General features: G+C 37.1%; 1 protein-coding gene across 2 annotated transcripts in view; it reads left to right on the top strand.

Annotated features, from left to right (window-relative positions):
- Positions 1-3,656: 3,656 nt before the first annotated feature.
- LOC107695057 (signal-induced proliferation-associated 1-like protein 2) overlaps positions 3,657-9,807 on the top strand; it is an 85,656-nt gene continuing 79,505 nt past the window's right edge. For both annotated transcript variants that reach the window (XM_016494843.1, XM_016494842.1), the window contains exon 1: positions 3,657-3,795. The gene's annotated coding sequence lies outside the window, so the exon portion shown is untranslated. The remainder of the gene's footprint in view (positions 3,796-9,807) is intronic.

The raw sequence follows: 9,807 nt of genomic DNA, 5'->3' as shown, positions 1-9,807 counted from the left end.
AGTGACAGTAAAGACATTTATAATAAATATTATAAATATTTCTATTTCAAATAAATGCTGTTCTTTTTATTATTAAATGTTAAGCAGCACAACTTTTTTCTTAGTTAAATATTTTGGTGTATTATGGTTATTTTTAAATTCAGACTGAAATTTGCTTCAATATAATCCTTATATGCATTACTGTTCAAACATTTGGGGTCAGTAAGTTTTTTTTTTAAAGAAATTAATACCTTTATTCAGCCAGTATGCATTACATTGATCAAAAGTGACTGTAAATAATGTTGACATTTGTAATGTTAGAAAATATTTATATTTCAATTAAATGCTTAAACTTTCTATTCTATATACTACAGTATCCTGAAAAAAAATGCATCACCATTTCTACAAATATATATATACATATATACATATATATATATATATATATACACACACACACATATATATATATATATTGTCTAATTAATTGGCCAACACTGAAAATGATTTGATAAAATATAAAACAATGGAGTAATGCTGTTCTTAGGAGACACTGATATGCCGTCATATGGTTAACTACTATTGCCATATTCATATTCGTGGCCAGTGGCCAGACTATGTGACCTGCCAAAGTGTGAAGTGATTAGCAAATAGCTCCATCTGTTGGGTATGTGCAAATTATGGGAAAACACTGCTTTTATTTCAAAAGAGTGTGAGCTACAGCTATGAATGATAAAATATCTAATAAAATATGTGAGAGTTGCAACAGAGAAGTACGGGCTATGCATAAATATGGATAAAGAGCTAATGAAAGTTTATTGGAGGGACATCTGCATTTCTGGATGAAGAGAAAAAAAAACGACAGTGTCTGTAATTGTATTAGATATTTTTATGCTCCAGTTATTAATCATGAAATGATATGGCCTTTATTACACTGGCAAATACTCCAGGCTGTAATAATGACAATATCTCATGGGGATAACATTGAAATTGATTGCCATGTTTGACAGATGTGTTGGGCCCAAAACACAGCTTTCAAAATTAGGCCAGTATTTCCCGTTAGACTTAAAATGTGCTTAAAATTGAGTATGTGAATGAGTATATGATATGACACATGCAGATTTATAATGAAAAACAAAAGAACAATTACATCTCCTTTTTGAATGGCAGGTTAATTGCTTTTTTTTTTTAATTGCTGGGCTATCAATCAAAACCAACAGGGGACAGGTAGCCCACCCACTCCATGGATGAGATGGATCATAACCACATCACCATGGGCGTCGCTAGGCCATTTTTAGGGGGGCTATAGCCCCCCCTAAAATTTTGCGATTGGCTCCATAAACTGTACACGAATTCGTGATCGCCAGAGGACAAGGTCTGTGTTTATTGATAGATTGTTATAATATCTGCATCTGCGCAGTTCTTTGTCATAAATACAGTTTAAAAAATATCATGGGGAGCAATTGGTTCCACATCTACTGTAAAGTTTTCACCCCACATCACACCACAGCTGTTTCCTCCAGTGAAAATGAAGCACATATGAACGCATACGTTATAAAACAATCATGTTGCCATTTTCATTTGAAAATGTAACTTTAAATGTAATACATATCCCAGTGCATGTGGCAAAGAGGTTTGCATACTTGAGCTAAGGAAAGAGGGTTGTACTAGAAATGCAAACAGTAAAATTTTGTGTGTGTACAGTAAACAGGTGTGTGTGTGTGTGTGTGTGTGTGTGTGTGCGTGCGTGTGAGATCATTAAGATTTGTATTTGGCTTATTCGGTTGTATGTTATACCTCACATCATTGGCAAGATGGATTATTTCATGGATGGGCTCGTTTTGGACACCTCGCCATTTATCTGCTGTACATTTATGCTGTATGTGCATTATTGTATTTTGGTTGTATTCTTCTCTATACCAACGTGGTAAATTTATCTCTAAAGGTTGATCTACGATCACGTAATAGACAATGCATTGCAGATTCACAATAGAGGTTTGAAATTTCATTGCCAAACTCCAGAGGGCGCCCTTGTCACGCTTATGCGTACTGTGCTGCATTAGGTAAGCACAGATGAATGGTCAACCCATGTACAATAAAATGCACCTCTATGCACACCCATTTAGAGCTAACAACAGATTTAGCAGGCCCAGAGACCTCATCCTGCTGATTCACTGTAGAAATAATAACAAGACTGCCATGGGAAAAGCCTTGCATATGAATTACACTCTCCTTTATAACCAGATTCCAATGCAATAAGCTGTACATCTGAGAAAACAATTTGTAAATCACTATTGTGGCGCATATATGCAATTGAAGGGATTATTACTGTGTTTGTGTGGTCATGCTGTTTTGTTATTCTCACACTTATGTCCTTCACTATTTTGCACAAAATAAAACTGAAACCACATAAATGTCAGTGTGATTTATATGCTGATTGTTTTAAGGTAAAGAAAACATAGATCGTAATAAATTTAGGTCACTGTAAAAGCACTTTACAGTGTTGGAAACACAACTCTTGACAGGCTATAAGATGACACATGTCACAGGGTAGCTCCCATCAGACCTAAAAATAACCTGACATTTTACTAGAGCGTGTAAGATTGTTCATGCCAATAATATGAGGCTTAAATATGATCATAAGTCAACTTATGACAAATTAGCCCTCTCCTGCACGCATTACGAAAGCAATGCTATTGAAAATGTTTTATAACAATCACAAATGCTAAAATCACAAATACATAGTAAAAAATATATATTTGGGAGTGGATATTTCATGCCATTTACACTATGTGAAAATGGAAAGAAATTCATCAAAGACAGCAAATATTTTGTGTAAATAAATATATGTTGTGAAATTGAGTGATTATACAATCTGTTGATGGCATAATAGTAAAATTACTTTACATGACAGTATATGACTTTTATTTATTTTACTTTTTACTTTAACTTAAATGTTAAGAAAATACTCAAACGCAGTATTTAATAAATACTCAATAATGAATAACACAAAAATTCATTCCATCCATTATGCACTGTATTCACATCCATTCCACCATTGCATAATTTTGCCTCTAGGCAACAAACACATTAAGCAAATCCTCATTAAAATTGTTTATACCTTCAAACGTCACTAAAAATGTGAATTATATTTTTTGATGTGTGCAAATCACCAAAAAAAGCCCTTCGAGCAAAAATGTCTCCTCCACATAGGCTAACGAAAAAGTTCAAATGACCATGAGGATGTAGTTGACCAAGTCAAAGCATTTTACTTATCTCTTCATTATTAATTGCTATGTAATATGCATAATGTGCTTATTAATAAAATGGGTTTGTTACCCTGAGGCAATTTCGTGGATTAAATGAGTGTTTACAACTTACAAATGCATACATTAAAATGTAATTTAAAAAGTGGACATTTTTAGAACGTATTCATCCATAAAAACGGTATTATTTAACTGCCTCTTTTGCACGGTAAATGCAATTTTCTCGCGTCAGACATAAATGAGTCTCACAACATTGTCCCAAACAGCCCCTCACAGGGCGAGATTGACAGGACAGACAGCAAATGATACGCCTCTATCACAGGAGGAGGGGCTCTGTCTACGCCACGGCGAATCAGCGCGCAGCAAAGGCGGGGTTTGTGCCGGTGGGGCTGTCAGTCAGCCGCTCGCTGCGTCCTGAGAACTGTGGAGTTGTTGCGCTTCTATTGTGGAAGGCGCGTCTCTTTGGGAAATAACGCGTGTATTGGCACAAGGAATCGTTGCGTTGTATCATTTTCACATTCAATGGGATTGTCGTCTCGTACTTGGCGAGGTAAGACGACAAACAACTGAATCTGTCTCTTGTAATTTAACTTGTTCCGAAAGAAACTTTTTCTTAAAGGTGAACTCCGCGGAGCTTCGTGGGTTTTGTCCATACAGATCCATCCTGCTCCGCAGCGAGTGTTTTTGGTTTTAACAGTGCGTTTGAGAAAGCAGGGGAAAATATTAAATTGCTTTGTTTTAGGTCAAGTTTATTTGGTTTTAAAATATGTGCCGTTGCTGATGCACATAGCCTAACCGTGGGCAGTTTAGTTGTGTTATTCATTGTTTGGGAATGGGGGAGTTAATAAAAACATCTTACAATACCTTGACGATACATTTGTTTGCGCTCTAGTCGCTGTACAATTTGTGATTTGTTTGAAAATGTTGAATATTTATTCGCGTTGTCGTTTTCTTTTCACTTTAAAACTTGATAGATCGATAGTTCACCCAAAATTTAAATGGTCTTCATTTACTCACCCTCATTTCATTTCAAACCCTTACGACTTACTTTCTTCCGTAAAAAACAAAAGTAATCGACACGAGTCGTTATTTATGTTCAAAGACTTCTGATGCCATGCTATAGCTTTTTGTGAGGAACAGGCCGAAATGTAAGTTGCTATCTACCCGTCATCCGCTTCATTAAAACGCTGCTAACGTTAAGTTACCCAATTGTTCAGTCAGTGAATTGAACTCCCGATTCGGATCAGTCTGATTCATGAACTAATAATTCACCGTGTCCGAATTTGCGTACTTCCCTACTGTAAAGTAAGCAGAAATCAGTAGCATGACAGAATGCGCAGTTTCATGAAATACTAAGTGAACAATAGCTGAATGACCTACTACATACCCTGTGAATTACCAGCGTCAACTGCGTCACATGACAATAACAGCATGACAAGCATGTGGTCTTCTCAAAGAGAATCCTTCTCACTCTTCTCAAAGAGTATGCGATTTTGGAAGCATTCTCTGGTTCGAAGTGTGGAACAAGTGATCACTTTGCTATCCCATAAGGCTTAGAAACTATTATATAAATAAAAAAATATTATTAATTAATAATAAAAAAAAGAATTCAGACTCACTTTTTCAAAAATTGGGTATGGCTGCTTCTCCCATGCACTTGTCAAGAAGTGCTAGGGCACTTGTAGGTATTGTAGGGCTTCAGGCAAGTTGGAAAATAGCACACAAGCCATTTGGACTATTTTTATGTTAATTTCATGGTGATTTTGTGCCCTCTTTGAAGCTTCGTCTTTTATTGCCATTACATGAAAGACATTTTTTTCAAAATATCTCCTATCTCCACAGAAGAAAGTCAGTCATACATGTTTGGAATGACAGTATAGTTGATCATTTTTGTGAGAACTATTACTTCAAAGCCCTTCAGTCTTCAACTGATCCTATAAATGTTCAATTTGAAACAAGGGAGTTTTGTGATTGCCAAAAGGAAATCAGTCATTTTAGTACAAATGATTATCTTCAATCTAATTGCGGAAATGCTCATTCTGTCACTGGTCTTCATCCTAAGAGAGATCATCTGAAAGTACTCATTACTCACTGGTGTTGAAAACCCTGCAACGGTCCGAAATGGATTAGTCTCACTTAATTTGTAACGCTTTAAAGAGAAATAGTTTTTTTTGTAGTTCCTTCAGCAGTAACCTTGGCAGCCAGCTGTTGCTGCGAACATCTTGGCAGTCTACCCAGTAAATCTGCGGTTTTATTTCCTCTCCTGGGTTTGGAGTTTTTGATGCCCAAATTGGAGGGGTTTGTGTGCTTTGCAGGCCGAAACCCTTTGTAGCTCCGCTGTCTTTGTTTTAGGCGCATCCATTATTCAAATTCAAGCAAATACTTTGTTCTCATCTGTTAGAAACTGAGTGGCATGTAAATGAAATGTCTTCATCAAATGGAGACTACAGATATCTGCCCAAATGTCTTGTTGCATGTCAAATGACGTGCAGATGGCTCTGAATGCTCATCTAATGAGTTGCTGTATATTTTATTGTTAATTTAATTATCAAAACTCCAATGTAATTATGTTCAGCCTAGCTAAATTTAGTCAGAAACACTTCTCACCAAGAAACACATCTGTGTCCTGTTGGTTTCAGCTTTAAAAATGTTGTGCTGTTTCTGTGAAATGTTCATATTCTCACTTAAATGATGATATACTGCTTTAAACCACTGAATGAATAGTCATGCTGCTTTGTGTGGTCATTTGAAAGGGTGGATTAGAAGTCAAACACCCCAAATGTCTGACAACAGGGAACCCGTCAAAAACACTTTCCTCGCGCTCAGAGGGTTCAAATCAATGGCATTTGTGTCGCTACCACTGACAGAAAACAGGCCTGAGGGCGATTTGTTTGTGTTAGCAGATTCATTTCCCCTCTCTCTGTGTCATGGCGGGCACCTGTCAGCACTGAGGGACTCTTCACATGAACCCTGTGGGACTTTTCGGCTGTCCCGACATAGTGCAGTCAGGCTAATTAAGTCTCTGATCTTTTCTTTGCGACTCTCTGGTCTCGTCCCTCGGGCCTTAGACCAACCCTCTACATTGCGAGTAAATCACTCGCATATGCGACTACATCTTACTCCAGGCGACTAAATGATGTCTAATATTAGCCAATTGCTAATAAATTCTCAGATTTTACTCGCCAGTGTGTGAGTTGGAGGTTAAGTATAAGTGTAGCACAGATATATTTTCACTCACAGAACACCTTCAGTTTCACTCTCCGTCAAGCGATCTGTGCTGTTTATATGTATATATATATATATATATATATATATATATATTATTATTATTTTTATTTATTTTATTTTTTTTTCTTTTTATCAGTCTGGCGTAAACAAAAAAATTTACTAGCCAATGGCGATTCAGTTGCCAAGGTGTCCGTAGAGGGCTGCCTTAGACCTACGTTGAGATCTTAGAGAAAGATCAGCAGATGCTTTCAAGTGGTTTAGTGCAATGCAATTCAGCAAATTATATTAGATGCAGCTGAGTCTGAGTTTGCCTTCAACTGACCGTTGATTGTGTTATCTAATTCTTGCGAGACCCTGTTGACCCTAGTGAGCAAATCAGAAGACGCCTCCCCTTTTTCATTGTTCATAGGCGACTGTGTGAGTTGTGGGTGGTTGTGAATGTTTGTGTGTCTGGCTCCATGGGAGGACTCCTCAGCTGTTTCCTCTGTGCATCTCTGGTTCCCTAGGGATGGAAAACTATCAGTATTTGAGCGCCCAGATCCTGCACAGTGGGGCAGATTATGTGCATAGTTTGAATAATTCACAGATAATGAAAAGGAAATAAGTTTGGATGTGTTTCAAGTTTACCAAATCAAGGTCAGGACTCAGGAGTTGAGAACACCTCGGGAAACAAGATCCAAATGGCTTAATTCGAAGACTAAACAGTCCCTGCCCTAAGTGTGACCTCTTTCTGGAAGAGTTTGTCTTTTGCTTCTTTCGAAAAGGAAGTATTAAGTTATCTCTAGACACAGATCGGATGCTCTAGTTCCAAAGCTGTTTGCCCGTCTGGTAACTCCTAAAATAGTCATTCATGTCCATTTAAGACCCTGTTTGTTCATTGATTTATTGTGAGATTATGTTCTCAGATGAAAAAATGGTTGAATAATCAGCTGGAGATCAAGAAAAGCTTTTGAAATGACTGCTGGTAGCAAAATCTGTTCTCTTGAAGTGGAGTCTCAGAAAAAGATGACAAAGGATACATTGTTAATTTGCTGGTAGTAATGCACCAAAGTTTTTTTTTTAACTGATGGATAGCATCAGGAGAATGCATGGACACAGACAGGGATTAGCTATGGCCATCTGTTGCCCGAGGAATCAATAGCCAGACCTTTCTCAGCTTCCCTGCATGGGTACAGGAAAGGATCACTGCACCACTCCATCAATGGTACTTCAGTTTGGCTGAGAGTGACCTCGGATACTCCCTTTATATCGAGTGCTCGATTATGCACCTTTGTGAGCAAGAGAGTGACATCTTTAACGGGACAACGACTTCCACTCTTCCAATTCCCTGCATGACCCACAAATTTCTTGTTAAGATAAATGGTAAAAAATACTCTGTTGTATGTTCTGCAGCGGTTGCCAACTGCTAATGTCAATTTTTAAACTTTCCAAATGTGCTTTTTACCAAGGCTACCATATCGTGAGGACACTCATTTGTTAGTGTTTTCCTGAATTTTCTGTTAAGCTTTGTCTATTCTTTCTGACGTATGTAGTTTTTTATTTGGTTGTCCCAATGGACACTTCCATTGCAAGAAAAGGTTTCCTTTTAGTTGGCCATTGAGTTCCCAGCTATTTTCTTCCTTCACCCATTCTCTTTCATGGCTCTTTTTTAAGGTGTCGACACAATGGAGTATCTTCCTATGACACTTCCACAGCCTGGAGGTTTGGGGATTCGGTTTTCAGGTCGATATAGAGTAGAACATTACATCCTTATTGCGGTAGACAACCCTAAAGAGCTGATGCCATCTCAGACCACCCTTCTCACTTCTGCCTGAGTGACTTTCCTGACATTCCTGGCAGAATCACCTGGCCTTAGCACCCTGCATTTCTGAATCTAAGACATTGTGTGGCTGGCAGACTAGAAAAACAAGCTTATGAGCATTGGTTTGTGTTGATTCTCTGTATGTTGTTTCATGCCAGGGCTTGCCATGAAGCATGGATGTGTTATCTCAGAACTTAAAGGTCAGGCTATAGGTGTTGTATTGCAGTCATGCGACTTTAGCAGAACTAAAGTCAGAAGATATTTGGAGATGGAGGAAACTGCCTGGTATATGAGTGCTGGCAATTTGACAGAAGACCAAGGCTTGTACTGGAAACCTTAATGGACCTTAATGGTTCTGTAATTATATTACCAAATTACTTCTCTTTTTTTCACATCCACATATTGTTCTTCAATGTTCTACCTAATCCAACACTCTCTCTATCTTAAAGGGATAGTTCATCAAAAAGTTTACTCAACCTCATTTGTTTACAAACCTGTATGACTTACCTTTATTGGAACACAGAACATCACGGGTCGTTCTGTTTACAAAGACCAAAACTGTTGAAACATACTTCAATTATTTATTTTTTTTTAAAGAAGAAAGTCATACAGGTTTGATATGATATTAGGATAAGTAAATGATGGCATAATTGTATCTATCTTTAATACTTTTAATAGTCAGTCTATTTATGCAAGACAAGTGTGTTTTTATAATGTATAATGTATCAACATTTTATATCATATTTAATAGCCTACAGCCCCTGCCTCATAATAACCCAGCCATCTTGGACCATTCCCTCTTTTCTGCCTAATGCAAAGGCCCATGGGAAAGAGAGCCAGGCTGCTGGCAAACCCTATCAGATGCATGGAGCCATCTGCCTCTACACCTGACACTGTAACACTCACTTCCATCCATCCAGTTGGGTCTCAACTAGGGGTGTGCGATATTGACAAAAAATTATATCTCGATATTTTATGGGATTTTATCGATAACGATAATTAGATGATATTTTGCTGAGTGTGTTATTGTGCTGGTACCTTAAGGACTGCCGAAGACAGCTGACTCCTAATGTTTTTAATATTCTTCATATTCTGTGTGGTGGTCAGTTCATACTGATAGAAATTAATCTTTTCCAATAAGTTTAAACTGATTTTTGCATTTTATGGGCATTTTTACCTTTATAAAGCCATTTTTTCTAAAAGTGTCCATTATCTTTTGAGTCAAATTCTTAAATTTAATCAGGGAATTAGAATAATAAGACATCTGGGCTGTTACCAAGCAAATGAAATCAACACAGAAGCTGCATCTGAAGTGGCATTTAGATGTATTTACACACATGTATTTTGTTTAATGCAAGACATGAATGCATTTAACCTGCAATTACAAATGCATAAATAATGTTTTGATATATTAAACATAAAACGTTGAATTCTGATATTTGAAATGATTTAAAACATGGAAAAAAAAAAAAGAAAAGAAAGAAAGAAAAAGCCGAAATTTGTCATTAAAACCGCCAGCAGGTGGCAGCAAAT

The sequence above is a fragment of the Sinocyclocheilus anshuiensis genome, unplaced genomic scaffold (genome assembly GCF_001515605.1).
Source record: "Sinocyclocheilus anshuiensis isolate Anshui unplaced genomic scaffold, SAMN03320099.WGS_v1.1 scaffold26, whole genome shotgun sequence".
Lineage (NCBI taxonomy): Eukaryota > Metazoa > Chordata > Actinopteri > Cypriniformes > Cyprinidae > Sinocyclocheilus > Sinocyclocheilus anshuiensis.
The sequence above is the reverse complement of the archived record's forward strand: the minus strand, read 5'-3'. Positions and strand labels throughout refer to the sequence as shown.